The sequence below is a fragment of the Symphalangus syndactylus genome, chromosome 4, assembly GCF_028878055.3.
Source record: "Symphalangus syndactylus isolate Jambi chromosome 4, NHGRI_mSymSyn1-v2.1_pri, whole genome shotgun sequence".
NCBI lineage: Eukaryota > Metazoa > Chordata > Mammalia > Primates > Hylobatidae > Symphalangus > Symphalangus syndactylus.
Window position 1 is genome coordinate 82,111,464 of NC_072426.2, and position 22,476 is coordinate 82,133,939.

The window sequence follows — 22,476 nt, forward strand, 5'->3', positions numbered from 1 at the left end:
ACATCCACACCAAAAACCCATCTGTACATCACCATCATCAAAGACCAAAGGTAGATAAAACCATAAAGATGGGGAAAAAACAGAGCAGAAAAACCGGAAACTCTAAAAATCAGAGCACCTCTCCTCCTCCAAAGGAACGCAGCTCCTCACCAGCAATGGAACAAAGCTGGACGGAGAACGACTTTGATGAGTTGAGAGAAGAAGGCTTCAGAAGATCAAACTACTCTGAGCTAAAGGAGGAAGTTCGAACCAATGGCAACAAAGTTAAAAACCTTGAAAAAAATTAGATGAATGGATAACCAGAATAACCAATGCAGAGAAGTCCTTAAAGGACCTGATGGAGCTGAAAACCATGGCACGAGAACTACGTGATGAATGCACAAGCCTCAGTAGCCGACTGGATCAACTGGAAGAAAGGGTATCAGCGATGGAAGACAAAATGAATAAAATGAAGTGAGAAGAGAAGTTTAGAGAAAAAAGAATAAAAAGAAACTAACAAAGCCTCCAAGAAATATGGGACTATGTGAAAAGACCAAATCTACATCTCATTGGTGTACCTGAAAGTGACGGGGAGAATGGAACCAAGTTGGAAAACACTCTGCAAGATATTATCCAGGAGAATTTCCCCAACCTAGCAAGGCAGGCCAACACTCAAATTCAGGAAATACAGAGAATGCCACAAAGATAATCCTTGAGAAGAGCAACTCCAAGACACATAATTGTCAGATTCACCAAAGTTGAAATGAAGGAAAAAATGTTAAGGGCAGCCAGAGAGAAAGGTCGGGTTACCCACAAAGGGAAGCCCATCAGACTAACAGCGGATCTCTCGGCAGAAAATCTATAAGCCAGAAGAGAGTGGGGGCCGATATTCAACATTCTTAAAGAAAAGAATTTTCAACCCAGAATTTCATATCCAGCCAAACTAAGCTTCAAAACTGAAGAAGAAAAAAAATACTTTACAGACAAGCAAATGCTGAGAGATTTTGTCACCACCAGGCCTGCCCTACAAGAGCTCCTGAAGGAAGCACTAAACATGGAAAGGAACAACCAGTTCCAGCCACTGCAAAAACATGCCAAATTGTAAAGACCATCAAGGCTAGGAAGAAACTGCATCAACTAACGAGCAAAATAACCAACTAACATCATAATGACAGGATCAAATTCACACATAACAATACTAACCTTAAATGTAAATGGGCTAAATGCTCCAATTAAAAGACACAGACTGGCAAATTGGATAAAGAGTCAAGACCCATCAGTGTGCTGTATTCAGGAAACCCATCTCACGTGCAGAGACACACATAGGCTCAAAATAAAGGGATGAATGAAGATCTACCAAGCAAACGGAAAACAAAAAAAGGCAGGGGTTGCAATCCTAGTCTCTGATAAAACAGACTTTAAACCAACAAAGATCAAAAGAGACAAAGAAAGCAATTACATAATGGTAAAGGGATCGATTCAACAAGAAGAACTAACTATCTTAAATGTATATGCACCCAATACAGGAGCACCCAGATTCATAAAGCAAGTCCTTAGTGAACTACAAAGACACTTAGACTACCACACAATAATAATGGGAGACTTTAACACCCCACTGTCAACATCAGACAGATCAACAAGACAGAAAGTTAACAAGGATATCCAGGAATTGAACTTAGCTCTGCACCAAGCAGACCTAATAGACATCTACAGAACTCTCCACCCCAAATCAACAGAATATACATTCTTCCCAGCACCACACCACACCTATTCCAAAATTGACCACATAGTTGGAAGTAAAGCACTCCTCAGCAAATGTAAAAGAACAGAAGTTATAACAAACGGTCTCTCAGACCACAGTGCAATCAAACTAGAACTCAGGATTAAGAAACTCATGCAAAAACGCTCAACTACATGGAAACTGAACAACCTGCTCCTGAATACTGGGTATGTAGTGAAATGAAGGCAGAAATAAAGATGTTCTTTGAAACCAATGAGAACAAAGACACAACATACCAGAATGTCTGGGACACATTCAAAGCAGTGTGTAGAGGGAAATTTATGGCACTAAATGCCCACAAGAGAAAGCAGCAAAGATCCAAAATTGACACCCTAACATCACAATTAAAAGAACTAGAGAAGCAAGAGCAAACACATTCAAAAGCTAACAGAAGGCAAGAAATAACTAAGATCAGGGCAGAACTGAAGGAAATAGAGACACAAAAAACTCTTCAAAAAATCAATGAGTCCAGGAGCTGGTTTTTTGAAAAGATCAACAAAATTGATAGACCGCTAGCAAGACTAATAAAGAAGAAAAGAGAGAAGAATCAAATAGATGCAATAAAAAATGACAAAGGGGATATCACCACCGATCCCACAGAAATGCAAACTACCATCAGAGAATACTATAAACACCTCTACACAAATAAACTAGAAAATCTAGAAGAAATGGATAAATTCCTCGACACATACATCCTCCCAAGACTAAACCAGGAAGAAGCTGAATCCCTGAATAGACCAATAACAGGGTCTGAAATTGAGGCAATAATTAATAGCTTACTGATGAAAAAAAGTCCAGGACCAGATGGATTCATAGCAAAATTCTATCAGAGGTACAAGGAGGAACTGGTACCATTCCTTCTGAAACTATTCCAATCAACAGAAAAAGAGGGAATCCTCCCTGACTCATTTTATGAGGCCAGCATCATCCTGATACCAAAGCCTGGCAGAGACACAACAAAAAAAGAGAATTTTAGACCAAAATCCTTGATGAACATTGATGCAAAAATCCTCAATAAAATACTGACAAACTGAATCCAGCAACACATCAAAAAGCTTATCCACAGTGATCAAGTGGGCTTCATCGCTGGGATGCAAGGCTGGTTCAACATACTCAAATCAATAAACGTAATCCAGCATATAAACAGAACCAAAGATAAAAACCACATGATTATCTCAATAGATGCAGAAAAGGTTTTTGACAAAATTCAACAATGCTTCATGCTAAAAACTCTCAATAAATTAGGTATTGATGGGACGTATCTCAAAATAATAAGAGCTATCTATGACAAACCCACAGCCAATATCATACTGAATGGGCAAAAACTGGAAGCATTCCCTTTGAAAACTGGCACAAGACAGGGATGCCCTCTCTCACCACTCCTATTCAACATAGTGTTGGAAGTTCTGGCCAGGGCAATCAGGCAGAAGGAAATAAAGGGCATCCAATTAGGAAAAGAGGAAGTTAAATTGTCCCTGTTTGCAGATGGCATGATTGTATATCTACAAAACCCCATCGTCTCAGCCCAAAATCTCCTTAAGCTGATAAGCAACTTCAGCAAAGGATCAGGATACAAAATCAATGTGCAAAAATCACAAGCATTCTTACACACCAATAACAGACAAACAGAGACCTTTAGATCTATTATTAGATCTAAAAAGAGCCAAATCATGAGTGAACTCCCATTCACAATTGCTTCAAAGAGAATAAAATACCTAGGAATCCAACTTACAAGGGATGCGAAGGACCTCTTCAAGGAGAACTACAAACCACTGCTCAGTGAAATAAAAGAGGATACAAACAAATGGAAGAACATTCCATGCTCATGGGTAGGAAGAATCAATATTATGAAAATGGCCATACTGCCCAAGGTAATTTATAGATTCAATGCCATCGCCATCAAGCTACCAATGACTTTCTTCACAGAATTGGAAAAAACTACTTTAAAGTTCATATGGAACCAAAAAAGGGCCCACATTGCCAAGTCAGTACTAAGGCAAAAAGAACAAAGCTGGAGGCATCACACTACCTGACTTCAAACTATACTACAAGGCTACAGTAACCAAAACAGCACGGTACCGGTACCAAAACAGAGATATAGACCAATGGAGCAGAACAGAGGTCTCAGAAATAATGCCGCATATCTACAACTATCTGATCTTTGACAAACCTGACAAAAACAAGAAATGAGGAAAGGATTCCCTACTTAGTAAATGGTGCTGGGAAAACTGGCTAGCCATATGTAGAAAGCTGAAACTGGATTCCTTCCTTACACCTTATACAAAAATTAATTCAAGATGGATTAAAGACTTACATGTTAGACCTAAAACCATAAAAACCCTAGAAGAAAACTATCGGAGGACGTGCCCTGATAACCACGTAGGTTCTTTTCTATTTTCCTAAGCGTCGGCTGGCTTGAGAAATAAAGGGACAGAGTACAAAAGAGAGAAATTTTAAAGCTGGGCATCCGGGGGAGATATCACACATTGGTAGGATCTGTGATGCCCCACAAACCACAAAAACCAGCACGTTTTTATTAGGGAGTTTCAAAAGGGGAGGGAGTATACAAATAGGTGTGGGTGACAGACATCATGTACTTAACAGGGTAATAGAACATCAGAAGGCAAGTGGAGGCAGGGCGAGATCACAGGACCCAGGCGAAATTAAAATTGCTAATGAAGTTTTGGGCACCACTGTCATTGATAACATCTTATCAGGAGACAGGGTTTTGAGATCAACCAGTCTGACCAAAGTTTATTAGGTGGGAATTTCCTCTTCCTAATAAGCCTGGGAGTGCTATGGGAGACTGGAGTTTATATCACCCCTGCAGTCTCAACCATAAGAGACAGTACGCCCTGGGGGGGCCAGTTCAGAGACCTACCCCTAGGTGAGCATTCTCTTTCTCAGGGATATCCCATGCTGAGAAAAAGAATTCAGCGATATTTCTCCCATTTGCTTTTGAAAGAAGAGAAATATGGCTCTGTTCTGCCCAGCTCACCGGCGGTCAGAGTTTAAGGTTATCTCTCTTATTCCCTGAACAATTGCTGTTATCCTGTTCTTTTTTCAGGGTGCCCACATTTCATATTGCTCAAACACACATGCTGTACAATTTTTGTAGTTACTGCAATTATTACAGGGTCCCGGAATGATATACATCCTTCTCAACTGACAGGATTAAGAGATTAAAGTAAAGACAGGCATAGGAAATCACAAGGGTATTGATTGGAGAAGTGATAAGTGTCCAAGAAATCTTTACAATTTATGTTTAGAGATTGCACTAAAGACAGGCATAAGAAATTACAAAAGTATTAATTTGAGGAAACGAATAAATGTCCATAAAATCTTCACAATCCACGTTCTTCTGCCATGGCTTCAGCTGGTCCCTCCATTTGGGGTCCCTGACTTCCCACAACAGAAAACCTAGGCAATACCATTCAGGACATAGGCATGGGCAAGGACTTCATGTCTAAAACACCAAAAGCAGTGGCAACAAAAGCCAAAATTGACAAATGGGATCTAATTAAACTAAAGAGCTTCTGCACAGCAAAAGAAACTACCATCAGAGTGAACAGGCAACCTATAGAATAGAAGAAAATTTTTGCAATCTACTCATCTGACCAAGGGCTAATATCCAGAATCTACAATGAACTCAAACAAATTCACAAGAAAAAAACAACCCCATCAAAAAGGGGGCAAAGGATATGAACAGACACTTTTCAAAAGAAGACATTTATGCAGCCAAAAAACACGTGAAAAAATGCTCATCATCACTGGCCATCAGAGAAATGCACATCAAAACCACAATGAGATACCATCTCACACCAGTTAGAATGGCGATCATTAAAAAGTCAGGAAACAACAGGTGCTGGAGAGGATGTGGAGAAATAGGAATACTTTTACACTGTTGGTGGGACTGTAAACTAGGTCAACCATCATGGAAGTCAGTGTGGCAATTCCTCAGGGATCTAGAACTAGAAATACTGTTTGACCCAGCCATCCCACTACTGGGTATATACCCAAAGGATTATAAATCATGCTACGATAAAGACACATACACACATATGTTTATTGCGGCAGTATTCACAACAGCAAAGACTTGGAACCAACCCAAATGTCCAGCAATGATAGACTGGATTAAGAAAATGTGGCACATATACACCATGGAATACTATGCAGCCATAAAAAAGGATGAGTTCATGTCCTTTATAGGGATATGGATGAAGCTGGAAACCATCATTCTCAGCAAACTATCACAAGGACAAAAAACCAAACACCGCATGTTCTCACTCACAGGTGGGAAGTGAACAATGAGAACACATGGACACAGGAAGGGGAACATCACACACCAGGGACTGTTGTGGGGTGGGGGGACTGGGGAGGGATAGCATTAGGAGATATACCTGATGCTAAATGACGAGTTAATGGGTGCAGCACACCAACATGGCACATGTATACATATGTAACAAACCTGCACGTTGTGCACATGTACCCTAAAACTTAAAGTATAATAATAAAATAAAACAACAACAACAACAACAAAAAAAACAAACAAAAAACCAAATAATATTTAGCCACATGGACATTTCATTAAGATCTTCTTACTTCTGGATTTAGTGGAAAATTAAAATGTATTTTTTATGGATTCAGGAAAAGTCTAATGAGGAAACACTGTGATTGCAGCCAAAAAGCTTAATACAAAATAATAATTCTGCCAATATTAGCTTAATGCTATAGAAAAAACAGTAATTTCTGGCCACCTGTAGGTATTATTCTTTGTAGTAGGGTATTGTTATTTCAGCAATTTGTGTAACATAAAATTAGATTTTTAATATAAAAATATACTCCATAAATTATTTTTATCTTATGATATATTGGGAAATGGGGGTGTGTTCCACTTGGGATTTCTCAAGCGATGCTGATGTGCCACAAAAAAAATACATGTGAAATGTTTTCATGAGTAGCAATGAATTTTGATTTGTATTTTTTGGTAAAATATATATTTTAAAAAGTCTTAAGGCAGGCAGCTATGATTTTCAGAAAAGTACAAGAATAACTAAAAATATCTGACATCCCTAGGGCAGGGTTTGAAAAATCATTTCTTATGAACAGAAACCAAAAGCATGCAGAAGTAATTATACTTATGTAACATAAGATAGACTAATTCAAAACTAGTAAAAGAAGACAAAGGACATTATGCAATGATAAAGGAATGAATTCAGCAAGAGAATTTAACCGTTTTAAATATATAGGCACTGAACACCGACCATTCAAATATATAAAGGAACTATTATTAGATCTAAAGAGAGAGACAGACTTCAATACATAATATTTGAAAACTTCAATACCACCCTTTCATCATTAGACATACCATTTACACAGAATATTAAGTAACATTAAATTTAAACTGCAAATTAGACCAAATGGATCCAACAGACATTTACAGAACACTTCATCCAACAATGACAGAAGCATATTTTTCTTACAAGCACATTAAACTTTCTCCAAGACAGATCATATGTCAGGACACAAAATAAGTCTCAATGAATTTTTAAGAGTCAAAACCATATCAAATGTTTTCAGGCCACAATGAAATAAAATGAGACTTCAATAACATGAGAAACTTTGGAAACTGTACAAATACATGGAAGTTAAACAACATGCTCTGGAATGACCACTGGGTCAAGATAAAAATTAAGAAAGATATTTTTAAAAATTGTTGAGACAAACAAAAATTGAAACACAATGTACCAAAACTAATGGAATACTGCAAAAAGAGTGCTAAGAGAGAAGTTTATAGCAACAAACTATATAAAAAAAAATTAGAAACCATTCTAATAAAGAATGTAATGTTTTAAATGAACCAAACCGAAAATCAATGGAAAGAAAAAAATAATAAAGATTAGGGCAGAACTAAACAAAATACAAACTAAACACACAATAAAATCAACTGCACATAAATTGGATTTTTAAAAAGATAAGCAAAATTGACAACTTGCTAGGCTATCAGGAAAAAAAGAAAGAAAATCCAAATAAAATCTGAAATAAAAAAGCCATTACAACTGCTATCACAGAAATACAAAAGATTATCAGAGATTATTACGAACAACTATACACTAACAAACCAGAAAAACCTAGAGGAAATGAATAAATTCCTGGACGCATGCAACCTACCAAGATTAAAATCAACAAAAAATTGAACACCTGAGTAGATCAATAATGAGTAATAAGATTGAGTCAGTAATAAAAAGCCTCCCAACAAAGAAAAGTCCAGGCCTGGATGGCTTCACTGCCATATTCTACCAAACCTTCAAAGAAACCTAACACCAGTTCTCCTCAAACCATATCAAAACATTAAAGTTAAAAGGAAGAAATTCTCTCTAACTCATATTATTAGGCCAGCATTACCTTGATATCAAAATCAGACAAGAATACAAGACTGAAAGGAACTACAGGCCAATATTTCTGATATACATAGACACAAAAATTCTCAAAAAATACTAGAAAACCAAATTCAATAGCACATCAAAAATAATAATACAGTATGATCAAGTGGGATCTATCTCTGGGATGCAATGATGGTTCAACATATGTAAACCAATACACATTTTACATCACATCAACAAAATGAAGGGCAAAAATCATATAATTATTTCAAACAACACAGAAAATGCATTTGATAAAATGCAACAGGTCTTCACAATAAAAAAATCTCAGCCAACTAGGCATATCATAGAAGAAACATACCTCAACATAATAAAGGTCATATAATCAAAGTCACAGCTAATACTATGCTGAATGGTGAAAAGCTCACAGCCTTTCCTCTAAGCACGGGAATAAGACAAGGACACCCATTTTCACTACTCCTATTCATTGTAGTACTGGAAGTTCTGGCCAGAGCTATCAGGTAAGAGAAAGATATCGGGCGATCCAGCCCCCAGTATTTCAATGTAGGTTCTTTTCTATTTTCCCTAAGTGTCGACCAGTCTGAGAAATACAGGGAAAGGGTACAAAAGAGAGAAATTTCAAAGCTGGGTGTCCGGGGGAGACATCACATGTTGGCAGGTTCTGTGATGCCCCTTGAGCCGCAAAACCAGCAAGTTTTTATTCGAGATTTCAAAAGGGGAGGGGTGTATGAATAGGGAGTGGGTCACAGAGATCACATGCTTCAAAGGCAATAAAATATCACAAGGGCAGAGAGGCAGAGTGAGATCACAAGGCCAGGGGGAAACTAGAATTACTGATGAAGGTCCATGTCCTGCTGGGCACACATTGTCATTGATAAACATCTTACCAGGAAACGGTTCAACAGCAGAGAACTGGTCTGACTAGAATTTCACCAGGCTGGAATTTCCCAATCCTAACAAGCCTGGGGGTGCCGCAGGAGACCAGGGAGTATTTCATCCCTTACCTACAACTGCATAAGACAGACACTGCCAGAGTGGCCATTTTAGAGACCTCCTCCTGGGAATGCATTCGTTTTCCCAGGGTTATTCCTTGCTGAGAAAAGAATTCAGCGATATTTCTCCTATTCGCTTTCTGAAAGAAGATAAATATGACTCGGTTCTGTCTGGCCCTGCAGGCAGTCAGACTGTATGGTTATCTCCCTTATTCCCTGAAAATTGCTGTTATCCTGTTCTTTTCAAGGTGCTCAGATTTCATATTGTTCAAACACACATGCTTTACAAACAATTTGTGCAGATAACACAATCATCACAGGGTTCTGAGGCGACATACATCCTCAGCTTACAAAGATGATGGGTTTAAGAGATTAAAGTAAAGACAGGCATAGGAAATTATAAGAGTATTGATTGGGGAAGTGATAAATGTCCATGAAATCTTCACAATTTATGTTCAGAGACTACAGTAAAGACAGGAGTAAGAAATTATAAAAGTATTAATTTGGGGAACTAATAAATGTCCATGAAATCTTCACAATTTATGTTGTTCTGCTGTGGCTTCAGCCAGTCCCTCTGTTCTGGGTCCCTGACTTCCCACAACAGAAAGAAATAAAATTCATTCATGAAAACAGAGTCAAGTCAAATCGTCTTTTTTTTTTTTTTTTTGGTAGATGTCATGATCTTATATCTAGAAAAACTTAAAAACTCAACAAAAAACTCTAATTTTAATACAGTTTTTGATAAAAAACTGACAAAAATCCCTAACATTTCCATACACTAATAATGAATTAAGTGAAAAAGAAATCAAGAAGGAAATTTCATCTACAATAGCTACAAAAATAAAATATTTAGGGAATACACTTGATCAGTAAGGTGAAATACATCTACAAAAATACAACAAAACTTTGATGAAAGAAAATGTAGAGGACACAAACAAATGGAAAGAAATCTTATCTTCATGGAATGAAAAAATTAATACCATCAAAATGACCATATTTACCCAAAGCAAGCTACAGATTCAATGCAATCTCTGTGAAAATACTAACGCTAACATAGACCAAACAATCTTAAAATTTGTGTGGAACATCAACAAAAAAATTCTTCCAATTATATCCCCACTTGTGTGCTTATTGCAGCATTATTCACAATAGCAACGATATAACATTAACCAGTTTCCATCAATGAATAATTGGACAAATGCAATGTGGTATATATGTGTGTATATATTTATGAACACTATCGGGCAATACAAATAACATGGATGGAAGCAGAGGTCATTATGTTAAGTGAAATAAGCCGGACATGGAAAGAAAAACTTTGCATGCATTCTCTCATATGTGGAAGCTAAAATGATAATCCTTACAGAGACAGAGAGTAGAATAGTGTATGCCTGAGGCCTGGCACAGTGTGTGGGTGAGAAAGGGAATGAAAAGAGGGTGGTAAATGAATACAAACCCACAGTAGGAAAGGAATAAAATCTAGTGTTTAGTTGCACTGTAGCTTGGCCATAGTTAACTATAATGTATTTTATATTTCTTTGCTAGAACAGATAACTTGAAATGTTCCTGACATATAGAATCAATAAATGCTCCAAGTGATGGATACCACAAATACCCTGACTTGATCATTACACATTCTATACACGTAACAACATATCACATGTGCTTTATAAATATGTAAAATATTATGTAAATCAATTTTAAATCTACTTTTAGCAATTTCAAAATATACAGTGCATTATTATTTATAATACTCATCATTTTTTGCACTAGATCAATCCTATGCCTCCTGTGTAACTGAAACTTGGGTACTTTTTGATCAACACCTTCCTTTTCTCCATCCACCTTCTTCCCTAGCCTCTGACACATTTTCACTCATATTAGGTGACATTTAAATTATAGAAACTAATGGTTTTAGTATACAACAAGCAAATAAACATAATTAATGTTAAATAAATTTATTAGAAAGTTTGACTAATTAGGCATAGAAATAAATGGGCAGCATTTTTGGCCAGAAAACAAAAGATAACCATTATTTTCAATTACCAGACCCAAGGATTTGAAATGGAAAGGTTTAGGCCTAAAATACGTTATTGAATTTATGACAGCAGAAATTCAGATCATATTTTCTGATCATTGTAAGTAATAGAAATTATTGACTACTATGTAACCAAAAAATAATATCTAGCTACATTCAAATTTTATTAAGGTTTTAAAAATTAACTTCTGGGTTAAATGGAAGATTCAAACTGAGACTGCATTTATGGATTGAGGAAAATGTTAATGAGGAAGCATATGATGAAAGCCAAAACCTAAATTCAAATAAGTAATTTTGCCAATATTAAGTTACTTCTATAGAAAAACAATGAAGTACTATCATTTCAGAAATTTGTGCAAAATGTAAGATCAGTTTTCTAGTATTAAAAAAATTACACACTACAAATTTTTGTTACCTCATAGTATATTGGAGGAGAGCTGTCTTTTAAATAACTAGCATTTTGTTACGAGATGCTGTTGTCTGTAAGAGAATATATATATAGTTTTCCACATGTGTACACTATTGATATTTGTGCTTTTTTAGAAAATAAAATGCTCATTAAAAACATTTAATACAGAAAGCTAAAATTCTCAGACAGTCATAAGAATTCTTAAAATGCTGAATAGAGTTGAAGGGAAAATATGAGAATCTCCCAGGTATATAAGTAAAATAAAGAAACAATCCAGAAACAACTCATCATGCTAAAAAGGAAGTGCTGCTCTTAGATATGGGTGACTACAATGACGCCAAATCCATGCAGGTTGTCCGACTTGCCATAAAGAACACGGAAAAAAAAAATAAAGCCTCAAACTTATGGCAGATCTCAAATCTGAGAACCAAATTATAACTTACGTTGCACACAGAGAAAAAAGTTACTAGAATGAGTGTCAGAAGAAATTCAATACATTAAAAAAAAAGAAAAAAATAACATGGAAAGAACAAGAAGGTATAAGCTTAAGAAGTTATATTCAGCCAAGTGGAAGACAGATAATTACAAATAAAACTAATCAATTTAATACTCAATATACAAGTTAAAAATTAAAGTATTTCTAAGCTAATGAGATTAGTGAACAGAAATTAGTGAGCACAATTATTATAGTCCAATAGAGTAAAAGGAGAAAAGGTAATAGAAAACACAAATATAATTATACATACATGAAGAGTAGAAGAATGAGAAACAAAACAAATCTAACTGTTTCTTTAAAATATATTTAAATATAAATAGCAATAGTTGGCTGGTCGCGGTGGCTCACGCCTGTAATCCCAGCACTTTGAGAGACTGAGGCACGCGGATCACGCGGTCAGAAGATAGAGACCATCCTGGCGAACATGGTGAAACCCCGTCTCTATTAAAAATATAAAAAAATAGCCGGGTGTGGTGGCAGGGGCCTGTAGTCCCAGCTACTCAGGAGGCTGAGGCAGGAGAATGGCGTGAACCCGGGAGCGGGAGCTTGCAGTAAGCGGAGATTGCGCCACTGCACTCCAGCCTGGGTGACAGAGCGAGACTCCATCTCAAAAATAATAATAATAATAAAAAGAGAATACACTTTGGGAGGCCGAGGCAGGCGGATCATGAGGTCAGGAGATCGAGACCACAGTGAAACCCCGTCTCCACTAAAAAAAATACAAAAAATTAGCTGAGCGCAGTGGTGGGCACCTGTAGTCCCAGCTACTGGGGAGGCTGAGGCAGGAGAATGGCGTGAACCCGGAAGGCGGAGCTTGCAGTGAGCCGAGATCGCGCCACTGCACTCCAGCCCGGGTGACAGAGCGAGACTCTGTCTCAAAAAAAAAAAAAAAAAGAGAGAGAACAGCAATAGTCAAAGAATTGGTAATTTATAAGTTTCTACAATTGAAAACATGAATCCTTGAGTTCAGAAATTGTGTCCACAAAAGAAAAAAATAAATAATACATAAAAGAAAACATAATCTGTATAACAACAAAAATGACGAAAACACTAAAAATCAGCAAGAGAAAAATACATAACTTGCAAAGATGAGAGAAAAATTCCACAGCTCTTGTAGAGCCAAAAACAGAGAAATGAATACTAATAACGGTGAGTAAAATATCATTAAAGCAAGAATTAGATACTTAGCTAAAATACCTTAGTCAAAAAAAAGACTAAAATACTTTCAAAAGAAAAAACACTAAGTTTTTTGGTTATAAACAGGAGCTTCTTAAGAGTACACTTCAAGAAGAAAGAAATGCTTTTTGTGTATACAGTTAAAAATTAAAGAGTAAGAGACTTGATTTGGGAAGATCAAAATCTGGTAGACTTTGAACTAAAGAAACCAAATAATTATTGGTAGCATGAAATTCAAAAGTATTTAGATATGAAATTACAATTTTACACATGGTACTTAAGTCAGATGAAAATCCTGTGCTACCTTCAATAATTTAACTGTTGAAGGAAAAATCTATTTTTTCAGAGGATTATTTTTCTGTTATGATCTTATTAAAAAATGATGCCTCTCTGAATTTATTTTTTGCAGAATTGATTATTCCTTTATCAATTGATTTGTACCAAAGGACACACTGATCTGTACCGAAGAACAAACGGAAGCCTAAAGATGGACCACAAGACTTTGGATATCCAGGATAACTGAGTTAAAAACCTACCACGTGGTTAAGGAAGATAAAATAATGATGTCCACTGAGTCCATGACCACAAAGCAACTCACCAGCAGCAGAATGGTATGGGCGGCCCTTTTCTCTGGGGAGGGACTGCAGCAGAGGCTGGGGCTGTGAAGGTGCTGGGATCACCTCTGATGGTTAAACAAGAGTATCACCATGCACACAATTGAGAGCAACATAATTTCTACAAAGAAAACATTTGGGGAGAATTCCAGAATAAAAATCAGTCCCCTTGATTATAGAGATTATCTAGGAAAATGAGCAATATTTACTTGTCTGTATTTACTTGTCAGTTGCCTGGTCTGTGTCACTTGAAATAAGTTACTGTGTACATGATCGCGTTACTTCTGGAAAATAAATTGAGGAACAAAAAAAGAAGAAAATATGGATAATGTAATTTGTGGATTTATGTTTAACTCTTGCCAACCAGGAGGTGCTAGGATTGATGGTGATGGCCTGGAGAGTACTCAGGAGGCAGGAGGTGCAGATGGAGAGGCCCCTTGTCACTCTGCTCAGGTAGAATTACAGTTTACATCTGAAGTCATTCCAAAAATGCAGTGACTCAAATACATCTAGAGACAACAAATCCATTACTATGAGAAGCATCACTAGGGGAATAAAGGCCAAGTAACAGGTGATCAGGTCATGGGGGCTTAGGCTTTTTATTCAGAAAGAATGTGAAGTCGTGGAGAAAAAAAAAACAAAAAAAAACAAGAAAGTGCTGGTGGACCCCAGTCTCAGCTTGGAAATAAAAGGGATCTTTTAATGATAACATAAGTGGAAAGTGGGTTCTTCCAAATGGCAAAGAGAAAACTTATTTTGTATATCTGGAAAAGAAAGACTTCATATCATCAGTGTTTATTATATAGTAGTCAATATCCTCATAAATCATCTTCATTTTTACATTATCCTCTTACCCTTGATAAACCCAGACTATCTCCTAAGACTTCTTGATAATTCAGTCTCTACATTATTTTCCACACCAAATTGTGTATGTAATAATTTAATAAATATTATTAGTAAAACATACATGTATTAATATTTGTCTCACTAAGCCATCCACAATTATGACCTTATAAAATGTACACTATCTATATTCTAATTGTACCTGGGCCTCCCATTTTAGACATTATATTTTTGTTCTATATTCTCTCACTTCATATTGATGCTGTTAACATAAAATTATCCAATTTTATGTATACAGTTTATGTGAACTTGGTGGAATTTTAAGCTAATATGGAGAAAATTACCAAAGCTGAAAAAGACATTATCTGATTGTCTTTCTAAGATGCCATGATTTTGACACTTTACATTCTCTATATCTCTTTCACATTTCTGGACCCTAGTTACTACACTGAACTCACCATTATAATTCATGATAATATCCCCATTTTTCATCAGAAGATTAGCAATCTTGATCCTATGTATAACTTTGTATGCCCATTGCCATGAAATATAATATATTCCCAGTATCAGAGAAGTAGAACATAAACATCTTTGGAGGGCATTATTGTGCTTACCAAAACCCTCTTAGCTCTACCACGTAAAAATGGCCCTGGGTCTTTCCCAGTTTAGTTTCCGTCTAAGAGATTAATTCATTTCAGCACATCAGCATATTTCTGATATCCATCACTGACTTTTAAAGAGAGTAAACACTACTTGCAATAACTTTATAAAAACCATAAAGTTGCATCAAAATGATCACATCGTGATTTTTTTTTTGAGATCCCACTTAATACAGGAATCCCCTCTTATGCCTTGAACAATACTTTGGTCTCCAATTTAAAATATAATTTTCCTCAAGTTGTCTCAGGAAATCCACAACATCAGAACACCTTGCATGATTTCAGTGAACAATTTTGCAGCTACTAATGTTATTTGCCAGGATGTAGGCATCATTGTGCTATAAAATCTATTTAATCCAGTGACTCAAACAATTTAGCCTTACATCACAAAAAAATGAAAAACTACCACAATTAATCAGCTTCTTTTGAGATAAAAATGGGTCCAATTATATGTCAAGATCAATTATGACTATACTGTAGAACACTGCCGTACAACCTCCTGATATCTATGAGTTTATAAGAAACACATTTTATAGTTAAAATTGTTATCATTGTCCAAGAGTGTAAGTTAGTAAAGAAACACATTTATCTTACTGACAGAACTAATAACTGATAGTTCTTTAGCATCTGTCTGCACCCTCAGCACAATTTTGCTCGGCTGTAATGATGGAACCAGGGAAAGCATCAGGATACTATTGACTCAAGAGCTTAATGGTCTCTATATTTTGAGGATTATACTTCCAGTAATATAATACTTGGATATGCACTAATAATATTGGCAACTATTTGTAAACTACATGTTTATATACTTTTATTAATACGATACACACGTTATAAGCCACACACCAAAAGAGATAAAATAATTAGATAAAATAACATAAGAATTTGAATATTTTCTTCTTTTGCCTAATATATATTCAGCTTGTCCCATGTATTTTATGGCCCTCTTTCTGCTAATAACAATAACACACTAAAAAATGCTTCCCCTGAGTCATCAGAATCTTCCTTCAAAAAGGCTCTTCAGGTTATTGGTGCTGAGGCAGGACAAGAAAACAGCATGATATCATGGATTAGAATTGATAACTAACTCAAATGTCCATCAATAATAGACGGGATAAAGAAAATGTGGCACATATACACCATGGAATACCATGCAGCCATAAAAAGGATGATTTCATGTCCTTTGCAGGGACATGAATGAAGCTGGAAAGCATCATTCTCAGCAAAATATCACAAGGAGAGAAAAACACCACATGTTCTCACTCATAAGTGGGAGTTGAACAATGAGAACACATGGACACAGGGGAGGGAAACATCACACACTGGGGCCTGTTGGGGGGTGGGGGCTGGGGGAGGGATAGCGTTAGGAGAAATACCTAAGTGAGTGACGAGTTGATGGATGTAGCAAACCAACGTGGCACATGTGTCTCAAAAAAAAAAAAAAAAAAAACAAAACCAGAAACAAGACAAGAATATCTGTTTCTACCACTTCTATTCAACATTATACTGAAGGTCTTAGTGAAAGCTATCATGCAACAAAAATAATCAATGGCCTCCACCTGGGGATTGGAAACTTTACAGTGTCACGCAAATAAAAATTTCTAAGGAATTTTGAAAAACCCACTAGAACTAATAAATGAGTTCAGCAAGGTTGCATGATTCAACATCTGTACACATTTTTTTAAGATGGCTGACTAGGAGCATTTCAAGCCAGCTGCATCCATTTAGTACCATAATAGTATATAGACAATCATACATTCAGTACATTATCCAAGAGAGAACACAAGAGTTCAACAGAAAAGTGACAGGAAATGGCAAAAACTAGAAAGGAAAAGAAAAACAGGCAGCCTGTGTAGCCAAGACTGGCTGGAAATAAGGAGTGACTCTATAAGACAGGATAAAGTAAGCAACAGCTTTTCTCTGGTCCATTTTCTCACTGGGGAATCATAAAATCTAGATCATGGGAGAGCACTTTGACCCTCCCAATCCCTGAATCTAGCAAAGGGAGCAGTCAGGTGACTGAGAGAAGAAACCACTCAAGGGAGGGAACATGCCCTTGGTTCCACACACTTCCTGTAGCCTAAGAAGCTTTAGCAAGATGCCATTTTTAATCTTAGCTCTTATCAAACTGTTCATGGTCCTAGGTATCAGGGTTGTTGCCATTCCTAGTCATTAAGGAAACTCAAGCTGCTGCTCATGGAACTGGGGCATGAGCAGGGAGTGGGCTAACACAACCAAGACTGAGAAGCAAGCATGACATGGACTGTAGCCAGCAGCACTGAAAGAGGGCATTATCCCAAGGACTTGAGCAGGGTGACAGCTGTCACAGTGGCTTGGTCTTGAGCTGTGGAGGAGTTCCTATGAACCAGGATTGAACTAAAGAACAGCATAAATTTCTCAGGTCTGACAGAATAGCCAGGTTGTCTGTGACAGGTGGGAGGAGGGAGCAAGCCCCAGTGGGGCTAGGCATGAAAGGGATAAATTTACTCAACCACCAGTCAAAGTTGTGGATGCTGAGACAACCTCCCCCGTCCCTGTGGCAGGACCTCAGAGCAGTGACAGTTGCCCCTCACCCAAGCATTTCACCAGCCCCCTGAGGATTGCCTAACTCCTACCAAATACATCTGTGCAGGCACTTACCACTGGGGGAACCTGAGTGTAATTCAGCTCCATCCAGTATCACCCCTTCCTTAGGACAAAGTGCAGGATCCAGGGTCCTGGGGAGGTTCCCCAATCTAATCCACCACCTGGGACAACAAAGTGTGTCTTTTGGGGGCACTGAAGTTGGGCATAAACAACATACTGCTTCCATCACAGCTGGCTTTTACCTGCAAGTGCCAACAACTGGCCTAGACACTGGCATACACAGCCCATTGCAACCATTGCCAACACAATTGGGACTCAGAAGAGCACTTGAGACTTGGAAGAGCATTTCACCACTTCTGCTACCTACATTGCCCATGCCACCATGGCTGTCCAGAAGTTTGAGAGTCCATTTGCCCTCCCGGTATGCTACAATTACAACTGGCATCTGAGTAAGCTACCCTGCTGGTGGCCTGCCTGGAGTCACCAACACAGGTGCCAACATATGTCACTCTAGGTCAAAAGGATAGATAAGCTTAGTTCACCAACACTACCACTGAAACCTAGAGATGGGCCTATACAGCACTTCAGCGTAGCCATCACAACTTCACTGTAGCCCCTAGCAATAACCACACTGTAATGCACTGAGGAAATCACAGGTAGCACTAATGATATTTATGGCCAAAGAAATCACACAGAGACTTCACGATTGAATGCAAAGCCAACAAACCCTACCCAACCAACATTATAGTCACATCTTCAGGAAAAAAATCCTCACCTTCAAAGTAAGTAAATTCAAAAACAAAAAGTGACTTTTACATCAGATGCACAGAAATCAATGTACAGACCCAAGAAACATAAGAAAGCAAGGAAATATGACATCCGTAAAGTAATGTCCCTTCCCTAAGGAATATTTCCTTAACAAAAGATTTTTTTTTTTTTTTTTTTTTTTTTGAGACGGAGTCTCTCTCTGTCTCCCAGGCTGGAGTGAAGTGGTGTGATTGATTTTGGCTCACTGCAAGCTCCACCTCCCGGGTTCACGCCATTCTCCTGCCTCAGCCTCCTGGGTAGCTGGGACTACAGGTGCCCGCCACCATGCCCAGCTAATTTTCTTTGTATTTTTTTAGTAGAGGCGGGGTTTCATTGTGTTAGCCAGGATGGTTTTGATCTCCTGACCTCGTGATCCACCCACCTCAGCCTCCCAAAGTGCTGGGATTACAGGCGTGAGCCACTGTGTCCAGCAAGAAAAGATCTTAACCAAAAATAAGTCCTCAAAATATCAGAGAAAAATTCAAAAAAATTATTTAAAGTCAACAGGTTCACAAAACTTCTTACCACCACATAATGTGTCATATCTTCTCCAGCTCTAATAACATTTTCCTCATTGTCCTTCAGCTTTTCACTATCAGTCTCTTCATGGCTCTTCCAGCTTCTGCCCCTTACCCAGTACCAATTCAATGCCACATATTTTTGTTAAAAAAGCACTTCTGACTTCCATGTGCCAAATTCATTTCTTGTTATCTACTGCTGCATAATAAATTTCCCCAAAACTTTCTAATGGCTTTAAACAACAGGTATTTCGTTATAATATATCTCACAATTCCAGAGGTCAGAAACTCACATAGGGCTCAACTGGGGTAATATATATTTTTTCCACATGATAGTAACAAAGGTTACCCTATGGTATTCATATGGTATCTGGGGTGGGCTGGGTTGGTCACTCACATGTCTGGCACTTTGATGGAGAAGGTTAGGCTCAGCTGGGAGCTTCAGCTGGAGTATCTACACATGGCCTCTCTAGCATCACAGTCTAAGGTAGCCAGATTTCTTATGCGGCGGCTCAGGGCTTTCAGAGAGTGTTCCCAGACAGCTGTACCAAAGATGCAAGGCCTCTTATGCCCTACATTCAGAAGTCCCAGTATCTGCTATATTCTAATGGTCAAATGATACACTAAGGCCAACCCACACTCAGGAGGAAGAGAATTATAATCCATCTCGTATTGAGAGAAATAGAAAGGGGTTTGTGGCTCTATTTTAACATTTTGATTGATGTATAATTGCCATACAATAAATTGCACCTCTTTATAGTGTAAAATTTGGTTAAGTTTTGACACATGTATACCCATGAAACCATCACCACTATCATGATAATAAATATATTCATCATCCCCTAAAAAATACAAAACATTAAGTTTAAAGAAGCTCAGTGAGATGCAAGGGAAATCTGAAAACCAATAAAAGAAAGTCAGAAAATCAATTCAAGGTACAAATGAGAAAGGAAATAGGTATCTTAAAAAAGAAAAAAAAAAAAAAGAAAACCCAGAAATTCTGAAGGAAAAAAAAATTGGAGGAAATACAAAACACATTTAAAATATTAAAAAATAGGCTATACCAAGGAAAAGAAAAAACTCTATGACTTGAAGATAGGTCTTTTAAAATAATTAAGACAAAATTTTGCAAAATGAATTTTTAAAATAAGTGAAACTCTTTGAGTCATTTGGGACTACATAGGATAAACCAAATTATGAATTGTATTCTCAAGGGTTATGAGAATTCAAAAGGCCTAGAGAACCTATTTAATGAAATAATAGATAAAATCTTTCCACATTCAGCAAGAGATTTAGACATTCAGATATGGAAGGCTCAGTGATCCCTAACAAATGCAGTGAAAAAGGAATTCACCACAGCACATTAAAATCTGACTGTCTCAAATCAATGTAAATGCAAAGATTCTAAAATCAGAAAGAGAAGTGCATCTACTCACCTATGAAGGAGACCCCATCAGACTAACAGTGGGTTTCTCAGCAGAAATCATGAAGGCCAGAAAACAGTGGGATGGCGTTTTCAAAATGCTGAAAGAAAAAATGTCAGCTAAGAATTCTATATTCAGCAAGGCTAAACTTCATAAAGTATAAATGAATCTTTTCCAGGCAAGCAAATCCTGAAGAAATTTGTCACCACTAGACTGGCCCTACAAGAAATGCTCAACTGATTCCTAAACATGGAAGTAAAAAGACAACATTTACAACCAGGAAAACACATGAAAGTATAAAACTCACTGGTAAAGCAATCACACGAAGGAGGAAGAGAAATGAATCACAGGACTCTACTACAGAAACTCCACCAAACAACAACAGTCAAAGAAAAGGAAAAATTCAAAGAATTTATAAATTAACTAGAAAATAATAACATGACAAGAACAAAACCTTAGATATCAATTACAATCCTTGATTGTAAATGGATTAAATATTCATTAAAAAATATATAGACTGGCTGAATACATTTAGAAACATTTTTGAGCTATATGCTGCTTACAAGAAACTCATGTTACCTGTAAAGGAGTGGACAAAGATATTCCATGCAAATGAAAACTGAAAGCAAAAAGAAGCTACACTTATATCAGATAAATCAGACCTTAAGTCAAAACAGTTAAGGAATTGCAAAAGGGTTATTATATAATAATAAAGGGGTCAATTCATTAAGAACCTATACCTATTACAAATATATATTTACAAAATGCTGGATCACCCACATTTATAAAACCAATATTTAGTCATAAACAGAGAGACAGGGAGCAATACAATAATACTTGGGAAATTCAACACACCATTCAGAGCATTAGACAAATTATCTAGACAGAAAATAAATAAATAAATGTGGACTAAAATTGGACTTTAGACCAAATGACTTAACAGACATTTACAGAACATTCTACCGAACAACTGCAGAATATACATTCTTCTCATCAGCACATGGATTATTGTCCAAGATAGACCATATTTTAGGCCACAAATAAGTCTCAACAAATTTTAAAATACTGAAATCAGATTAAGTATCTTCTGAGACCACAGTGGAGTAAAACTAGAAATCAATACCAAGAGAAACTCTGGAAACTATACAAATAAATGAAATTTAAATAACATGAATGACCATGAAGTCAACAAAGAAATTAAGATGAAAATTATTTATAAAATGAATTTTAAAATTGGAAGCAAAAGGATAACCTTCATGAAAACAAATAAAAGTAAAAAACCCATTGGTAAAGCAAATACACAAATAAGGAATAGCAAGGACTCATGGTACCACTACAAAAAAACTAACAAAGAACAATGACAAAGTCAGAGAAATAGTAAGGAACAAAGAATATATGAAACAGTTAAGAATATAACAGAAACACTACGTTAGATATCAAAGACAACCTTGAATGTAAATGCATTATATTATTCACTTACAATAATAGACTGTGTGAATGAATTTAGAAAACATGGTCTGACTATATGCTGCCTACAAGAAATGCACCTCACCTATTAAGACAAATATAGATGAGAAAGTAAAAGCATGAAAAAAAGATATTTCATGCAACAAGAAACCAAAAGTAAGCAGAAGTAGCTATATGTACATCACACAAACCAGAATTTAAGTTAGAAAAAGAAAATAAACTAATTAAATAATAATAAAGTGATCAATCCAGCAACAGAATATAACAATTCTGAATATATATAT

At 36.7% G+C, this 22,476-nt stretch overlaps 1 long non-coding RNA gene across 1 annotated transcript in view; it reads right to left on the reverse strand.

The window, feature by feature from the left end:
- Nucleotides 1–12,797: 12,797 nt before the first annotated feature.
- The window catches only part of LOC134736374 (uncharacterized), a 71,942-nt gene continuing 62,263 nt past the window's right edge, over nucleotides 12,798–22,476 (reverse strand). Inside the window, exon 7 of the long non-coding RNA XR_010120350.1 lies at nucleotides 12,798–12,807. This is a non-coding gene — a long non-coding RNA (uncharacterized lncRNA). The remainder of the gene's footprint in view (nucleotides 12,808–22,476) is intronic.